Source organism: Bufo bufo, chromosome 7 (genome assembly GCF_905171765.1).
Source record: "Bufo bufo chromosome 7, aBufBuf1.1, whole genome shotgun sequence".
Taxonomy (NCBI): domain Eukaryota; kingdom Metazoa; phylum Chordata; class Amphibia; order Anura; family Bufonidae; genus Bufo; species Bufo bufo.
Genome location: NC_053395.1, coordinates 197,306 through 216,670, shown reverse-complemented (window position 1 = coordinate 216,670; position 19,365 = coordinate 197,306). Strand labels below are relative to the sequence as shown.

At 45.8% G+C, this 19,365-nt stretch overlaps 1 protein-coding gene across 6 annotated transcripts in view; it reads left to right on the top strand.

The window, feature by feature from the left end:
• STK36 (serine/threonine kinase 36) overlaps positions 1-19,365 on the top strand; it is a 112,015-nt gene that overhangs the window by 72,206 nt on the left and 20,444 nt on the right. The window lies entirely within an intron of this gene.

Here is a 19,365-nt window from a genome sequence, read left to right as displayed (position 1 = left end):
ACGGTGTAATCCCAGGTCTCTATAATGTCATACCTATAGTATATTCTCCAGCACATGGTGTAATCCCAGGTCTCTATAATGTCATACCTATAGTATATTCTCCAGCACATGGTGTAATCCCAGGTCTCTATAATGTCACACCTATAGTATATTCTCCAGCACACGGTGTAATCCCAGGTCTCTATAATGTCATACCTATAGTATATTCTCCAGCACACGGTATAATCCCAGGTCTCTATAATCTCACACCTATAGTATATTCTCCAGCACACGGTGTAATCCCAGGTCTCTATAATCTCACACCTGTATTATATTCTCCAGCACACGGTGTAATCCCAGGTCTCTATAATGTCACACCTATAGTATATTCTCCAGCACACGGTGTAATCCCAGGTCTCTATAATGTCACACCTATAGTATATTCTCCAGCACACGGTGTAATCCCAGGTCTCTATAATGTCACACCTATAGTATATTCTCCAGCACACGGTATAATCCCAGGTCTCTATAATGTCACACCTATAGTATATTCTCCAGCACACGGTGTAATCCCAGGTCTCTATAATGTCACACCTGTATTATATTCTCCAGCACATGGTGTAATCCCAGGTCTCTATAATCTCTCACACCTATAGTATATTCTCCAGCACACGGTGTAATCCCAGGTCTCTATAATGTCACACCTATAGTATATTCTCCAGCACACGGTATAATCCCAGGTCTCTATAATCTCACACCTATAGTATATTCTCCAGCACACGGTGTAATCCCAGGTCTCTATAATGTCACACCTATAGTATATTCTCCAGCACACGGTGTAATCCCAGGTCTCTATAATGTCACACCTATAGTATATTCTCCAGCACACGGTATAATCCCAGGTCTCTATAATGTCACACCTATAGTATATTCTCCAGCACACGGTGTAATCCCAGGTCTCTATAATGTCACACCTGTATTATATTCTCCAGCACATGGTGTAATCCCAGGTCTCTATAATGTCACACCTATAGTATATTCTCCAGCACACGGTGTAATCCCAGGTCTCTATAATCTCTCACACCTATAGTATATTCTCCAGCACACGGTGTAATCCCAGGTCTCTATAATGTCACACCTATAGTATATTCTCCAGCACACGGTATAATCCCAGGTCTCTATAATCTCTCACACCTATAGTATATTCTCCAGCACACGGTGTAATCCCAGGTCTCTATAATCTCACACCTATAGTATATTCTCCAGCACACGGTATAATCCCAGGTCTCTATAATCTCTCACACCTATAGTATATTCTCCAGCACACGGTGTAATCCCAGGTCTCTATAATCTCACACCTATAGTATATTCTCCAGCACACGGTGTAATCACCATTACTGGGACCTGTTCCACTTGATGTCATCCTTCATAGATGTGTCATTAAAGGGGAACCTGTCTCATGCTCTGTGCCCCCTAAGTGGTCACCTTGCTGCCTGCAGTGCTCCCCTTTTCATGGCCCATCTTCGTATCCGTGCCCCGACACCTCAGCGTGGTGAGGACATCGGTCCAAATCTCTGCGCCCTGGAGTCAGAGGAACGAAGCACAATGGCGCGGAGAGCTTGACTTGTGCCGCTGCCTCTCCACCCCCTTGACTTGACTCTTATTATATGATGGAGATGACAAGGGGAGCAGTGGAGGACTTGTCCCAAGTATCCAGAAGTGTGTACACAGCAGTGAGCAAGGGACTCGTACAGGTCTGATGGTGTGGCTTTTGTGACAGTTCACACCTGTAAGACTTCGGGGCCCAGTGGTGGTTTGGGGGCAAAGAGCAGGTGACAGGTTCTTGCAGATCCCACCCCAAAGCTGCTGAACCTGAAAGCCATCCATTACTATTCCTATGGATAATGGGGGTCTGTACACGAGAGGTCCGGGTAGCCGATCTCATTGTTCCTGCGTCACCTGCGCTTCTCTGTGGCGGGCACATTTTTGACAGCGTTGTGTTGGACCATCTATTGGTCAGTGTCCGACTCCACTGATCTGCAGACAGAAGAGGTTTTCACCTGTGTACATGGGGAGGCCATCAGAAATCGCATTGTGCAAGTGTCCTGTACTTTACTTTATATATGTGTCCTGTACACTGCTGTATATTGTGTGTCCTGTACACTGCTGTATATTGTGTGTCCTGTACACTGCTGTATATTGTGTCCTGTACACTGCTGTATATAGTGTGTCCTGTACACTGCTGTATATTGTGTCCTGTACACTGCTGTATATTGTGTCCTGTACACTGCTGTATATAGTGTGTCCTGTACACTGCTGTATATAGTGTGTCCTGTACACTGCTGTATATAGTGTGTCCTGTACACTGCTGTATATTGTGTGTCCTGTACGCTGCTGTATATTGTGTCCTGTACACTGCTGTATATAGTGTGTCCTGTACACTGCTGTATATTGTGTCCTGTACACTGCTGTATATAGTGTGTCCTGTACACTGCTGTATATTGTGTGTCCTGTACGCTGCTGTATATAGTGTGTCCTGTACGCTGCTGTATACAGTGGGGGAAATAATTATTTGACCCCTCACTGATTTTGTAAGTTTGTCCAATGACAAAGAAATGAAAAGTCTCAGAACAGTATCATTTCAATGGTAGGTTTATTGTAACAGTGGCAGATAGCACATCAAAAGGAAAATCGAAAAAATAACTTTAAATAAAAGATAGCAACTGATTTGCATTTCATTGAGTGAAATAAGTATTTGAACCCTCTAACAAAAAAAGACTTAATACTTGGTGGAAAAACCCTTGTTTGCAAGCACAGAGGTCAAACGTTTCTTGTAATTGATGACCAAGTTTGCGCACATTTTAGGAGGAATGTTGGTCCACTCCTCTTTGCAGATCATCTCTAAATCCCTAAGGTTTCGAGGCTGTCTCTGTGCAACTCTGAGCTTGAGCTCCCTCCATAGGTTTTCGATTGGATTAAGGTCCGGAGACTGACTAGGCCACTCCATGACCTTAATGTGCTTCTTCTTGAGCCACTCCTTTGTTGCCTTTGCTGTATGTTTTGGGTCATTGTCGTGCTGGAACACCCATCCACGACCCATTTTCAGTTTCCTGGCAGAGGGAAGGAGGTTGTCGCTCAGGATTTCACGATACATGGCTCCGTCCATTTTCCCGTTTATGCGAATAAGTTGTCCTGTGCCCTTAGCAGAAAAACACCCCCAAAGCAAAATGTTTCCACCCCCATGCTTGACGGTGGGGACGGTGTTTTGGGGGTCATAGGCAGCATTTTTCTTCCTCCAAACACAGCGAGTTGAGTTAATGCCAAAGAGCTCTATTTTGGTCTCATCAGACCACAGCACCTTCTCCCAGTCACTCTCTGAATCATTCAGGTGTTCATTGCAAACTTCAGACGGGCCTGCACATGTGCCTTCCTGAGCAGGGGGACCTTGCGAGCCCTGCAGGATTTTAATCCATTGCGGTGTAATGTGTTTCCAATGGTTTTCTTGGTGACTGTGGTCCCTGCTAATTTGAGGTCATTAACTAACTCCTCCCGTGTAGTTCTAGGATGCTTTTTCACCTTTCTCAGAACCATTGACACCCCACGAGGTGAGATCTTGCGTGGAGCCCCAGAGCGAGGTCGATTGATGGTCATTTTGTGCTCCTTCCATTTTCGAACAATCGCACCAACAGTTGTCACCTTCTCTCCCAGCTTCTTGCTAATGGTTTTGTAGCCCATTCCAGCCTTGTGCAGGTCTACAATTTTGTCTCTGACATCCTTGGACAGCTCTTTGGTCTTTCCCATGTTGGAGAGTTTGGAGTCTGCTTGATTGATTGATTCTGTGGACAGGTGTCTTTTATACAGGTGACTAGTTAAGACAGGTGTCCTTAATGAGGGTGACTAATTGAGTAGAAGTGTCTAACCACTCTGTGGGAGCCAGAACTCTTAATGGTTGGTAGGGGTTCAAATACTTATTTCACTCAATGAAATGCAAATCAGTTGCTATCTTTTATTTAAAGTTATTTTTTCGATTTTCCTTTTGATGTGCTATCTGCCACTGTTACAATAAACCTACCATTGAAATGATACTGTTCGGAGACTTTTCATTTCTTTGTCATTGGACAAACTTACAAAATCAGTGAGGGGTCAAATAATTATTTCCCCCACTGTATAGTGTGTCCTGTACACTGCTGTATATTGTGTGTCCTGTACACTGCTGTATATTGTGTGTCCTGTACACTGCTGTATATTGTGTGTCCTGTACACTGCTGTATATTGTGTGTCCTGTACACTGCTGTATATTGTGTCCTGTACACTGCTGTATATTGTGTGTCCTGTACGCTGCTGTATATTGTGTGTCCTGTACGCTGCTGTATATTGTGTGTCCTGTACACTGCTGTATATAGTGTGTCCTGTACACTGCTGTATATAGTGTGTCCTGTACACTGCTGTATATAGTGTGTCCTGTACGCTGCTGTATATAGTGTGTCCTGTACACTGCTGTATATAGTGTGTCCTGTACACTGCTGTATATAGTGTGTCCTGTACACTGCTGTATATTTGTGTGTCCTGTACACTGCTGTGTAGTATATAGGTGTGTGCTGTACGCTGCTGTGTATTATATGTCTGCTGTACACTGCTGTGTATTATATGTCTGCTGTACGCTGCTGTGTATTATATGTCTGCTGTACGCTGCTGTATAGTATATAGGTGTCTCCTGTACACTGCTGTGTATTATGTGTGTCTCCTGTATGCTGCTGTATAGTATATATGTGTCTCCTGTATGCTGCTGTATAGTATATATGTGTCTCCTGTACGCTGCTGTGTATTATATGTGTCTCCTGTACACTGCTGTGTATTATATAGGTGTCTCCTGTACGCTGCTGTGTATTATACGTCCTCCACCCTTGTGCCTCCCGCCCGCCCTCTGGCTCATGTCCTCGTCTTTTCTCCTCCTCTCTCCAGGCTGCAGCCACCATCCTTGCTGTGTATTATATAGGTGTCTCCTGTACACTGCTGTGTATTATATAGGTGTCTCCTGTACGCTGCTGTGTATTATACGTCCTCTACCCTTGTACCTCCCGCCCGCCCTCTGGCTCATGTCCTCGTCTTTTCTCCTCCTCTCTCCAGGCTGCAGCCACCATCCTTGCTGTGTATTATATAGGTGTCTCCTGTACGCTGCTGTGTAGTGTGTGTATATATATATATATATGTGCGCTGTACGCTGCTGTGTAGTGTATATATATGTGCGCTGTACACTGCTGTGTATTATATAGGTGTCTCCTGTACGCTGCTGTGTAGTATATATGTGTCTCCTGCACGCTGCTGTGTATTATATAGGTGTCTCCTGTATACTGCTGTGTATTATATAGGTGTCTCCTGTACGCTGCTGTGTATTATATAGGTGTCTCCTGTACGCTGCTGTGTATTATATAGGTGTCTCCTGTACACTGCTGTGTATTATATAGGTGTCTCCTGTACACTGCTGTGTATTATATAGGTGTCTCCTGTACACTGCTGTGTATTATATAGGTGTCTCCTGTACACTGCTGTGTATTATATGTGCGCTGTACACTGCTGTGTATTATATAGGTGTCTCCTGTACGCTGCTGTGTAGTATATAGGTGTCTCCTGTACGCTGCTGTGTAGTATATATGTGTCTCCTGTACGCTGCTGTGTAGTATATAGGTGTCTCCTGCACGCTGCTGTGTATTATATAGGTGTCTCCTGTATACTGCTGTGTATTATATAGGTGTCTCCTGTACGCTGCTGTGTATTATATAGGTGTCTCCTGTACGCTGCTGTGTATTATATAGGTGTCTCCTGTACGCTGCTGTGTATTATATAGGTGTCTCCTGCACGCTGCTGTGTATTATATAGGTGTCTCCTGTACGCTGCTGTGTATTATACGTCCTCCACCCTTGTACCTCCCGCCCGCCGGCTCATGTCCTCGTCTTTTCTCCTCCTCTCTCCAGGCTGCAGCCACCATCCTTGCTGTGTATTATATAGGTGTCTCCTGTACGCTGCTGTGTATTATATAGGTGTCTCCTGTACGCTGCTGTGTATTATATAGGTGTCTCCTGTACGCTGCTGTGTATTATATAGGTGTCTCCTGTACGCTGCTGTGTATTATATAGGTGTCTCCTGTACGCTGCTGTGTATTATATAGGTGTCTCCTGTACGCTGCTGTGTATTATATAGGTGTCTCCTGTACGCTGCTGTGTAGTATATAGGTGTCTCCTGTACGCTGCTGTGTATTATATAGGTGTCTCCTGTACGCTGCTGTGTATTATGTGTCTCCTGTACGCTGCTGTGTATTATATGTGTCTCCTGTACGCTGCTGTGTAGTATATATGTGTCTCCTGTACGCTGCTGTGTATTATATAGGTGTCTCCTGTACGCTGCTGTGTATTATATAAGTGTCTCCTGTACGCTGCTGTGTATTATATAGGTGTCTCCTGTACGCTGCTGTGTATTATATAGGTGTCTCCTGTACGCTGCTGTGTATTATATAGGTGTCTCCTGTACGCTGCTGTGTATTATATAGGTGTCTCCTGTACGCTGCTGTGTATTATATAGGTGTCTCCTGTACGCTGCTGTGTATTATATAGGTGTGTGCTGTACGCTGCTGTGTATTATATAGGTGTCTCCTGTACGCTGCTGTGTATTATATAGGTGTCTCCTGTACACTGCTGTGTATTATATGTGCGCTGTACACTGCTGTGTATTATATAGGTGTCTCCTGTACGCTGCTGTGTAGTATATATGTGTCTCCTGTACGCTGCTGTGTATTATATAGGTGTCTCCTGTATACTGCCGTGTATTATATAGGTGTCTCCTGTACGCTGCTGTGTATTATATAGGTGTCTCCTGTACGCTGCTGTGTATTATATAGGTGTCTCCTGTACGCTGCTGTGTATTATATAGGTGTCTCCTGTACGCTGCTGTGTATTATATAGGTGTCTCCTGTACACTGCTGTGTATTATATAGGTGTCTCCTGTACACTGCTGTGTATTATATGTGCGCTGTACACTGCTGTGTATTATATAGGTGTCTCCTGTACGCTGCTGTGTAGTATATATGTGTCTCCTGTACGCTGCTGTGTATTATATAGGTGTCTCCTGTACGCTGCTGTGTAGTATATAGGTGTCTCCTGTACGCTGCTGTGTAGTATATAGGTGTCTCCTGTACGCTGCTGTGTATTATATAGGTGTCTCCTGTACGCTGCTGTGTATTATATAGGTGTCTCCTGTACGCTGCTGTGTATTATATAGGTGTCTCCTGTACACTGCTGTGTATTATATAGGTGTCTCCTGTACGCTGCTGTGTATTATATAGGTGTCTCCTGTATACTGCTGTGTATTATATAGGTGTCTCCTGTACGCTGCTGTGTATTATATAGGTGTCTCCTGTACGCTGCTGTGTATTATACGTCCTCTACCCTTGTACCTCCCGCCCGCCCTCTGGCTCATGTCCTCGTCTTTTCTCCTCCTCTCTCCAGGCTGCAGCCACCATCCTTGCTGTGTATTATATAGGTGTCTCCTGTACACTGCTGTGTATTATATAGGTGTCTCCTGTACGCTGCTGTGTAGTATATAGGTGTCTCCTGTACACTGCTGTGTAGTATATAGGTGTCTCCTGTACGCTGCTGTGTATTATATAGGTGTCTCCTGTACGCTGCTGTGTATTATATAGGTGTCTCCTGTACGCTGCTGTGTATTATATAGGTGTCTCCTGTACGCTGCTGTGTATTATATAGGTGTCTCCTGTACGCTGCTGTGTATTATATAGGTGTCTCCTGTACGCTGCTGTGTATTATATAGGTGTCTCCTGTACGCTGCTGTGTATTATATAGGTGTCTCCTGTACGCTGCTGTGTATTATATAGGTGTCTCCTGTACACTGCTGTGTATTATATAGGTGTCTCCTGTACGCTGCTGTGTATTATACGTCCTCCACCCTTGTACCTCCCGCCCGCCCTCTGGCTCATGTCCTCGTCTTTTCTCCTCCTCTCTCCAGGCTGCAGCCACCATCCTTGCTGTGTATTATGTGTGTGCTGTACGCTGCTGTATAGTATATAGGTGTCTCCTGTACGCTGCTGTGTATTATATAGGTGTCTCCTGTACGCTGCTGTGTAGTATATAGGTGTCTCCTGTACGCTGCTGTGTATTATATAGGTGTCTCCTGTACGCTGCTGTGTATTATATAGGTGTCTCCTGTACGCTGCTGTGTAGTATATAGGTGTCTCCTGTACGCTGCTGTGTAGTATATAGGTGTCTCCTGTACGCTGCTGTGTATTATATAGGTGTCTCCTGTACGCTGCTGTGTAGTATATAGGTGTCTCCTGTACGCTGCTGTGTAGTATATAGGTGTCTCCTGTACGCTGCTGTGTAGTATATAGGTGTCTGCTGTACACTGCTGTGTATTATATAGGTGTCTGCTGTACGCTGCTGTGTATTATATAGGTGTCTGCTGTACGCTGCTGTGTATTATATAGGTGTCTCCTGTACGCTGCTGTGTATTATATAGGTGTCTCCTGTACGCTGCTGTGTAGTATATAGGTGTCTCCTGTACGCTGCTGTGTAGTATATAGGTGTCTCCTGTACGCTGCTGTGTAGTATATAGGTGTCTCCTGTACGCTGCTGTGTAGTATATAGGTGTCTCCTGTACGCTGCTGTGTAGTATATAGGTGTCTCCTGTACGCTGCTGTGTAGTATATAGGTGTCTGCTGTACACTGCTGTGTATTATATAGGTGTCTGCTGTACACTGCTGTGTAGTATATAGGTGTCTCCTGTACGCTGCTGTGTAGTATATAGGTGTCTCCTGTACGCTGCTGTGTATTATACGTCCTCTACCCTTGTGCCTCCCGCCCGCCCTCTGGCTCATGTCCTCGTCTTTTCTCCTCCTCTCTCCAGGCTGCAGCCACCATCCTTGCTGTGTATTATATAGGTGTCTCCTGTACACTGCTGTGTATTATATAGGTGTCTCCTGTACGCTGCTGTGTATTATATAGGTGTCTCCTGTACGCTGCTGTGTATTAGGGTACGCTGCTGTGTAGTATATAGGTGTGTGTATTAGGGTACGCTGCTGTGTAGTATATAGGTGTCTCCTGTACGCTGCTGTGTAGTATATAGGTGTCTCCTGTACGCTGCTGTGTAGTATATAGGTGTCTCCTGTACGCTGCTGTGTATTATATAGGTGTCTCCTGTACGCTGCTGTGTATTATATAGGTGTCTCCTGTACACTGCTGTGTAGTATATAGGTGTCTCCTGTACGCTGCTGTGTATTATATAGGTGTATCCTGTACGCTGCTGTGTAGTATATAGGTGTCTCCTGTACGCTGCTGTGTATTATATAGGTGTCTCCTGTACACTGCTGTGTATTATATAGGTGTCTCCTGTACGCTGCTGTGTATTATATAGGTGTCTCCTGTACGCTGCTGTGTAGTATATAGGTGTCTCCTGTACGCTGCTGTGTAGTATATAGGTGTCTCCTGTACGCTGCTGTGTATTATATAGGTGTCTCCTGTACGCTGCTGTGTATTATATAGGTGTCTCCTGTACGCTGCTGTGTAGTATATAGGTGTCTCCGGTACGCTGCTGTGTAGTATATAGGTGTCTCCTGTACACTGCTGTGTAGTATATAGGTGTCTCCTGTACACTGCTGTGTATTATATAGGTGTCTCCTGTACGCTGCTGTGTATTATATATGTGTCTCCTGTACGCTGCTGTGTATTATATAGGTGTCTCCTGTACGCTGCTGTGTATTATATAGGTGTCTCCTGTACGCTGCTGTGTATTATATAGGTGTCTCCTGTACGCTGCTGTGTATTATATAGGTGTCTCCTGTACCCTGCTGTGTATTATATCGGTGTCTCCTGTACGCTGCTGTGTATTATATAGGTGTCTCCTGTACGCTGCTGTGTATTATATAGGTGTCTCCTGTACCCTGCTGTGTATTATATCGGTGTCTCCTGTACGCTGCTGTGTATTATATAGGTGTCTCCTGTACACTGCTGTGTATTATATAGGTGTCTCCTGTACACTGCTGTGTATTATACGTCCTCTACCCTTGTACCTCCCGCCCGCCCTCTGGTTCATGTCCTCGTCTCTTCTCCTCCTCTCTCCAGGCTGCAGCCACCATCCTTGCTGTGTATTATATAGGTGTCTCCTGTACGCTGCTGTGTATTATATAGGTGTCTCCTGTACCCTGCTGTGTATTATATCGGTGTCTCCTGTACGCTGCTGTGTATTATATAGGTGTCTCCTGTACACTGCTGTGTATTATATAGGTGTCTCCTGTACACTGCTGTGTATTATACGTCCTCTACCCTTGTACCTCCCGCCCGCCCTCTGGCTCATGTCCTCATCTTTTCTCCTTCTCTCTCCAGGCTGCAGCCACCATTCTTGCTGTATAGTATATAGGTGTCTCCTGTACGCTGCTGTGTATTATATAGGTGTCTCCTGTACGCTGCTGTGTAGTATATAGGTGTCTCCTGTACGCTGCTGTGTAGTATATAGGTGTCTCCTGTACGCTGCTGTGTAGTATATAGGTGTCTCCTGTACGCTGCTGTGTAGTATATAGGTGTCTCCTGTACGCTGCTGTGTAGTATATAGGTGTCTCCTGTACGCTGCTGTGTAGTATATAGGTGTCTCCTGTACGCTGCTGTGTAGTATATAGGTGTCTCCTGTACGCTGCTGTGTAGTATATAGGTGTCTCCTGTACGCTGCTGTGTAGTATATAGGTGTCTCCTGTACGCTGCTGTGTAGTATATAGGTGTCTCCTGTACGCTGCTGTGTAGTATATAGGTGTCTCCTGTACGCTGCTGTGTAGTATATAGGTGTCTCCTGTACGCTGCTGTGTAGTATATAGGTGTCTCCTGTACGCTGCTGTGTATTAGGTGTCTCCTGTACGCTGCTGTGTATTAGGTGTCTCCTGTACGCTGCTGTGTATTATGTGTCTCCTGTACGCTGCTGTGTAGTATATATGTGTCTCCTGTACGCTGCTGTGTATTATATAGGTGTCTCCTGTACGCTGCTGTGTATTATATAGGTGTCTCCTGTACGCTGCTGTGTAGTATATAGGTGTCTCCTGTACGCTGCTGTGTAGTATATAGGTGTCTCCTGTACGCTGCTGTGTATTATATAGGTGTCTCCTGTACGCTGCTGTGTATTATATAGGTGTGTGCTGTGTAGTATATAGGTGTCTCCTGTACGCTGCTGTGTAGTATATAGGTGTCTCCTGTACGCTGCTGTGTATTATACGTCCTCTACCCTTGTACCTCCCGCCCGCCGGCTCATGTCCTCGTCTTTTCTCCTCCTCTCTCCAGGCTGCAGCCACCATCCTTGCTGTGTATTATATAGGTGTCTCCTGTACGCTGCTGTGTATTATATAGGTGTCTCCTGTACGCTGCTGTGTATTATATAGGTGTCTCCTGTACGCTGCTGTGTATTATATAGGTGTCTCCTGTACGCTGCTGTGTAGTATATAGGTGTCTCCTGTACGCTGCTGTGTAGTATATAGGTGTCTCCTGTACGCTGCTGTGTATTATATAGGTGTCTCCTGTACGCTGCTGTGTATTATATAGGTGTCTCCTGTACGCTGCTGTGTAGTATATAGTTGTCTCCTGTACGCTGCTGTGTAGTATATAGGTGTCTCCTGTACACTGCTGTGTAGTATATAGGTGTCTCCTGTACACTGCTGTGTATTATATAGGTGTCTCCTGTACGCTGCTGTGTATTATATATGTGTCTCCTGTACGCTGCTGTGTATTATATAGGTGTCTCCTGTACGCTGCTGTGTATTATATAGGTGTCTCCTGTACGCTGCTGTGTATTATATAGGTGTCTCCTGTACACTGCTGTGTATTATATAGGTGTCTCCTGTACACTGCTGTGTATTATATAGGTGTCTCCTGTACGCTGCTGTGTATTATACGTCCTCTACCCTTGTACCTCCCGCCCGCCCGCCGGCTCATGTCCTCGTCTCTTCTCCTCCTCTCTCCAGGCTGCAGCCACCATCCTTGCTGTATAGTATATAGGTGTCTCCTGTACGCTGCTGTGTATTATATAGGTGTCTCCTGTACGCTGCTGTGTAGTATATAGGTGTCTCCTGTACGCTGCTGTGTAGTATATAGGTGTCTCCTGTACGCTGCTGTGTAGTATATAGGTGTCTCCTGTACGCTGCTGTGTAGTATATAGGTGTCTCCTGTACGCTGCTGTGTATTATATAGGTGTCTCCTGTACGCTGCTGTGTATTATATAGGTGTCTCCTGTACGCTGCTGTGTAGTATATAGGTGTCTCCTGTACGCTGCTGTGTAGTATATAGGTGTCTCCTGTACGCTGCTGTGTATTATATAGGTGTCTCCTGTACGCTGCTGTGTATTATATAGGTGTCTCCTGTACGCTGCTGTGTAGTATATAGGTGTCTCCTGTACGCTGCTGTGTAGTATATAGGTGTCTCCTGTACGCTGCTGTGTATTATATAGGTGTCTGCTGTACGCTGCTGTGTATTATATAGGTGTCTGCTGTACGCTGCTGTGTATTATATAGGTGTCTCATGTACGCTGCTGTGTATTATACGTCCTCTACCCTTGTGCCTCCCGCCCGCCGGCTCATGTCCTCGTCTCTTCTCCTCCTCTCTCCAGGCTGCAGCCACCATCCTTGCTGTATAGTATATAGGTGTCTCCTGTACGCTGCTGTGTATTATATAGGTGTCTCCTGTACGCTGCTGTGTATTATATAGGTGTCTCCTGTACGCTGCTGTGTATTATATAGGTGTCTCCTGTACGCTGCTGTGTATTATATAGGTGTCTCCTGTACGCTGCTGTGTATTATATAGGTGTCTCATGTACGCTGCTGTGTATTATACGTCCTCTACCCTTGTGCCTCCCGCCCGCCGGCTCATGTCCTCGTCTCTTCTCCTCCTCTCTCCAGGCTGCAGCCACCATCCTTGCTGTATAGTATATAGGTGTCTCCTGTACACTGCTGTGTATTATATAGGTGTCTCCTGTACGCTGCTGTGTAGTATATAGGTGTCTCCTGTACGCTGCTGTGTAGTATATAGGTGTCTCCTGTACGCTGCTGTGTAGTATATAGGTGTCTCCTGTACGCTGCTGTGTAGTATATAGGTGTCTCCTGTACGCTGCTGTGTATTATACGTCCTCCACCCTTGTGCCTCCCGCCCGCCGGCTCATGTCCTCATCTTTTCTCCTTCTCTCTCCAGGCTGCAGCCACCATTCTTGCTGTATAGTATATAGGTGTCTCCTGTACGCTGCTGTGTATTATATAGGTGTCTCCTGTACGCTGCTGTGTAGTATATAGGTGTCTCCTGTACGCTGCTGTGTAGTATATAGGTGTCTCCTGTACACTGCTGTGTAGTATATAGGTGTCTCCTGTACGCTGCTGTGTATTATATAGGTGTCTCCTGTACGCTGCTGTGTAGTATATAGGTGTCTCCTGTACGCTGCTGTGTAGTATATAGGTGTCTCCTGTACGCTGCTGTGTAGTATATAGGTGTCTCCTGTACGCTGCTGTGTATTATATGTGTCTCCTGTACGCTGCTGTGTATTATATAGGTGTCTCCTGTACACTGCTGTATAGTATATATGTGTCTCCTGTACGCTGCTGTGTAGTATATAGGTGTCTCCTGTACGCTGCTGTGTATTATATAGGTGTCTCCTGTACGCTGCCGTGTATTATATAGGTGTCTCCTGTACGCTGCTGTGTAGTATATAGGTGTCTCCTGTACGCTGCTGTGTAGTATATAGGTGTCTCCTGTACGCTGCTGTGTAGTATATAGGTGTCTCCTGTACGCTGCTGTGTATTATATAGGTGTCTCCTGTACGCTGCTGTGTAGTATATAGGTGTCTCCTGTACGCTGCTGTGTAGTATATAGGTGTCTCCTGTACGCTGCTGTGTATTATACGTCCTCTACCCTTGTACCTCCCGCCCGCCCTCTGGCTAATGTCCTCGTCTCTTCTCCTTCTCTCTCCAGGCTGCAGCCACCATCCTTGCTGTATAGTATATAGGTGTCTCCTGTACGCTGCTGTGTATTATATAGGTGTCTCCTGTACGCTGCTGTGTATTATACGTCCTCCACCCTTGTACCTCCCGCCCGCCCTCTGGCTCATGTCCTCGTCTCTTCTCCTTCTCTCTCCAGGCTGCAGCCACCATTCTTGCTGTATAGTATATAGGTGTCTCCTGTACGCTGCTGTGTATTATATAGGTGTCTCCTGTACGCTGCTGTGTAGTATATAGGTGTCTCCTGTACACTGCTGTGTATTATATAGGTGTCTCCTGTACGCTGCTGTGTATTATATAGGTGTCTCCTGTACGCTGCTGTGTAGTATATAGGTGTCTCCTGTACACTGCTGTGTATTATATAGGTGTCTCCTGTACGCTGCTGTGTAGTATATAGGTGTCTCCTGTACGCTGCTGTGTAGTATATAGGTGTCTCCTGTACGCTGCTGTGTAGTATATAGGTGTCTCCTGTACGCTGCTGTGTAGTATATAGGTGTCTCCTGTACGCTGCTGTGTAGTATATAGGTGTCTCCTGTACGCTGCTGTGTAGTATATAGGTGTCTCCTGTACGCTGCTGTGTATTATATGTGTCTCCTGTACGCTGCTGTGTATTATATAGGTGTCTCCTGTACGCTGCTGTATAGTATATATGTGTCTCCTGTACACTGCTGTATAGTATATATGTGTCTCCTGTACACTGCTGTGTAGTATATAGGTGTCTCCTGTACACTGCTGTGTAGTATATAGGTGTCTCCTGTACGCTGCTGTGTAGTATATAGGTGTCTCCTGTACGCTGCTGTGTAGTATATAGGTGTCTCCTGTACGCTGCTGTGTAGTATATAGGTGTCTCCTGTACGCTGCTGTGTAGTATATAGGTGTCTCCTGTACGCTGCTGTGTAGTATATAGGTGTCTCCTGTACGCTGCTGTGTAGTATATAGGTGTCTCCTGTACGCTGCTGTGTAGTATATAGGTGTCTCCTGTACGCTGCTGTGTAGTATATAGGTGTCTCCTGTACGCTGCTGTGTAGTATATAGGTGTCTCCTGTACGCTGCTGTGTAGTATATAGGTGTCTCCTGTACGCTGCTGTGTAGTATATAGGTGTCTCCTGTACGCTGCTGTGTAGTATATAGGTGTCTCCTGTACGCTGCTGTGTAGTATATAGGTGTCTCCTGTACGCTGCTGTGTAGTATATAGGTGTCTCCTGTACGCTGCTGTGTATTAGGTGTCTCCTGTACGCTGCTGTGTATTAGGTGTCTCCTGTACGCTGCTGTGTATTATGTGTCTCCTGTACGCTGCTGTGTAGTATATATGTGTCTCCTGTACGCTGCTGTGTATTATATAGGTGTCTCCTGTACGCTGCTGTGTATTATATAGGTGTCTCCTGTACGCTGCTGTGTAGTATATAGGTGTCTCCTGTACGCTGCTGTGTAGTATATAGGTGTCTCCTGTACGCTGCTGTGTATTATATAGGTGTCTCCTGTACGCTGCTGTGTATTATATAGGTGTGTGCTGTGTAGTATATAGGTGTCTCCTGTACGCTGCTGTGTAGTATATAGGTGTCTCCTGTACGCTGCTGTGTATTATACGTCCTCTACCCTTGTACCTCCCGCCCGCCGGCTCATGTCCTCGTCTTTTCTCCTCCTCTCTCCAGGCTGCAGCCACCATCCTTGCTGTGTATTATATAGGTGTCTCCTGTACGCTGCTGTGTATTATATAGGTGTCTCCTGTACGCTGCTGTGTATTATATAGGTGTCTCCTGTACGCTGCTGTGTATTATATAGGTGTCTCCTGTACGCTGCTGTGTAGTATATAGGTGTCTCCTGTACGCTGCTGTGTATTATATAGGTGTCTCCTGTACGCTGCTGTGTAGTATATAGTTGTCTCCTGTACGCTGCTGTGTAGTATATAGGTGTCTCCTGTACACTGCTGTGTAGTATATAGGTGTCTCCTGTACACTGCTGTGTATTATATAGGTGTCTCCTGTACGCTGCTGTGTATTATATATGTGTCTCCTGTACGCTGCTGTGTATTATATAGGTGTCTCCTGTACGCTGCTGTGTATTATATAGGTGTCTCCTGTACGCTGCTGTGTATTATATAGGTGTCTCCTGTACACTGCTGTGTATTATATAGGTGTCTCCTGTACACTGCTGTGTATTATATAGGTGTCTCCTGTACGCTGCTGTGTATTATACGTCCTCTACCCTTGTACCTCCCGCCCGCCCGCCGGCTCATGTCCTCGTCTCTTCTCCTCCTCTCTCCAGGCTGCAGCCACCATCCTTGCTGTATAGTATATAGGTGTCTCCTGTACGCTGCTGTGTATTATATAGGTGTCTCCTGTACGCTGCTGTGTAGTATATAGGTGTCTCCTGTACGCTGCTGTGTAGTATATAGGTGTCTCCTGTACGCTGCTGTGTAGTATATAGGTGTCTCCTGTACGCTGCTGTGTAGTATATAGGTGTCTCCTGTACGCTGCTGTGTATTATATAGGTGTCTCCTGTACGCTGCTGTGTATTATATAGGTGTCTCCTGTACGCTGCTGTGTAGTATATAGGTGTCTCCTGTACGCTGCTGTGTAGTATATAGGTGTCTCCTGTACGCTGCTGTGTATTATATAGGTGTCTCCTGTACGCTGCTGTGTATTATATAGGTGTCTCCTGTACGCTGCTGTGTAGTATATAGGTGTCTCCTGTACGCTGCTGTGTAGTATATAGGTGTCTCCTGTACGCTGCTGTGTATTATATAGGTGTCTGCTGTACGCTGCTGTGTATTATATAGGTGTCTGCTGTACGCTGCTGTGTATTATATAGGTGTCTCATGTACGCTGCTGTGTATTATACGTCCTCTACCCTTGTGCCTCCCGCCCGCCGGCTCATGTCCTCGTCTCTTCTCCTCCTCTCTCCAGGCTGCAGCCACCATCCTTGCTGTATAGTATATAGGTGTCTCCTGTACGCTGCTGTGTATTATATAGGTGTCTCCTGTACGCTGCTGTGTATTATATAGGTGTCTCCTGTACGCTGCTGTGTATTATATAGGTGTCTCCTGTACGCTGCTGTGTATTATATAGGTGTCTCCTGTACGCTGCTGTGTATTATATAGGTGTCTCATGTACGCTGCTGTGTATTATACGTCCTCTACCCTTGTGCCTCCCGCCCGCCGGCTCATGTCCTCGTCTCTTCTCCTCCTCTCTCCAGGCTGCAGCCACCATCCTTGCTGTATAGTATATAGGTGTCTCCTGTACACTGCTGTGTATTATATAGGTGTCTCCTGTACGCTGCTGTGTAGTATATAGGTGTCTCCTGTACGCTGCTGTGTAGTATATAGGTGTCTCCTGTACGCTGCTGTGTAGTATATAGGTGTCTCCTGTACGCTGCTGTGTAGTATATAGGTGTCTCCTGTACGCTGCTGTGTAGTATATAGGTGTCTCCTGTACACTGCTGTGTAGTATATAGGTGTCTCCTGTACGCTGCTGTGTATTATATAGGTGTCTCCTGTACGCTGCTGTGTAGTATATAGGTGTCTCCTGTACGCTGCTGTGTAGTATATAGGTGTCTCCTGTACGCTGCTGTGTAGTATATAGGTGTCTCCTGTACGCTGCTGTGTATTATATGTGTCTCCTGTACGCTGCTGTGTATTATATAGGTGTCTCCTGTACACTGCTGTATAGTATATATGTGTCTCCTGTACGCTGCTGTGTAGTATATAGGTGTCTCCTGTACGCTGCTGTGTATTATATAGGTGTCTCCTGTACGCTGCCGTGTATTATATAGGTGTCTCCTGTACGCTGCTGTGTAGTATATAGGTGTCTCCTGTACGCTGCTGTGTAGTATATAGGTGTCTCCTGTACGCTGCTGTGTAGTATATAGGTGTCTCCTGTACGCTGCTGTGTATTATATAGGTGTCTCCTGTACGCTGCTGTGTAGTATATAGGTGTCTCCTGTACGCTGCTGTGTAGTATATAGGTGTCTCCTGTACGCTGCTGTGTATTATACGTCCTCTACCCTTGTACCTCCCGCCCGCCCTCTGGCTAATGTCCTCGTCTCTTCTCCTTCTCTCTCCAGGCTGCAGCCACCATCCTTGCTGTATAGTATATAGGTGTCTCCTGTACGCTGCTGTGTATTATATAGGTGTCTCCTGTACGCTGCTGTGTATTATACGTCCTCCACCCTTGTACCTCCCGCCCGCCCTCTGGCTCATGTCCTCGTCTCTTCTCCTTCTCTCTCCAGGCTGCAGCCACCATTCTTGCTGTATAGTATATAGGTGTCTCCTGTACGCTGCTGTGTATTATATAGGTGTCTCCTGTACGCTGCTGTGTAGTATATAGGTGTCTCCTGTACACTGCTGTGTATTATATAGGTGTCTCCTGTACACTGCTGTGTATTATATAGGTGTCTCCTGTACGCTGCTGTGTAGTATATAGGTGTCTCCTGTACGCTGCTGTGTAGTATATAGGTGTCTCCTGTACGCTGCTGTGTAGTATATAGGTGTCTCCTGTACGCTGCTGTGTAGTATATAGGTGTCTCCTGTACGCTGCTGTGTAGTATATAGGTGTCTCCTGTACGCTGCTGTGTAGTATATAGGTGTCTCCTGTACGCTGCTGTGTATTATATGTGTCTCCTGTACGCTGCTGTGTATTATATAGGTGTCTCCTGTACGCTGCTGTATAGTATATATGTGTCTCCTGTACACTGCTGTATAGTATATATGTGTCTCCTGTACACTGCTGTGTAGTATATAGGTGTCTCCTGTACACTGCTGTGTAGTATATAGGTGTCTCCTGTACGCTGCTGTGTAGTATATAGGTGTCTCCTGTACGCTGCTGTGTAGTATATAGGTGTCTCCTGTACGCTGCTGTGTAGTATATAGGTGTCTCCTGTACACTGCTGTGTATTATATAGGTGTCTCCTGTACACTGCTGTGTATTATATAGGTGTCTCCTGTACACTGCTGTGTATTATATAGGTGTCTCCTGTACACTGCTGTGTATTATATGTGTGCTGTACGCTGCTGTGTATTATATAGGTGTCTCCTGTACGCTGCTGTGTATTATATAGGTGTCTCCTGTACGCTGCTGTGTATTATGTGTCTCCTGTACGCTGCTGTGTATTATATAGGTGTCTCCTGTACACTGCTGTGTATTATGTGTCTCCTGTACGCTGCTGTGTAGTATATAGGTGTCTCCTGTACGCTGCTGTGTAGTATATAGGTGTCTCCTGTACGCTGCTGTGTAGTATATAGGTGTCTCCTGTACGCTGCTGTGTATTATATGTGTCTCCTGTACGCTGCTGTGTATTATATAGGTGTCTCCTGTACACTGCTGTATAGTATATATGTGTCTCCTGTACGCTGCTGTGTAGTATATAGG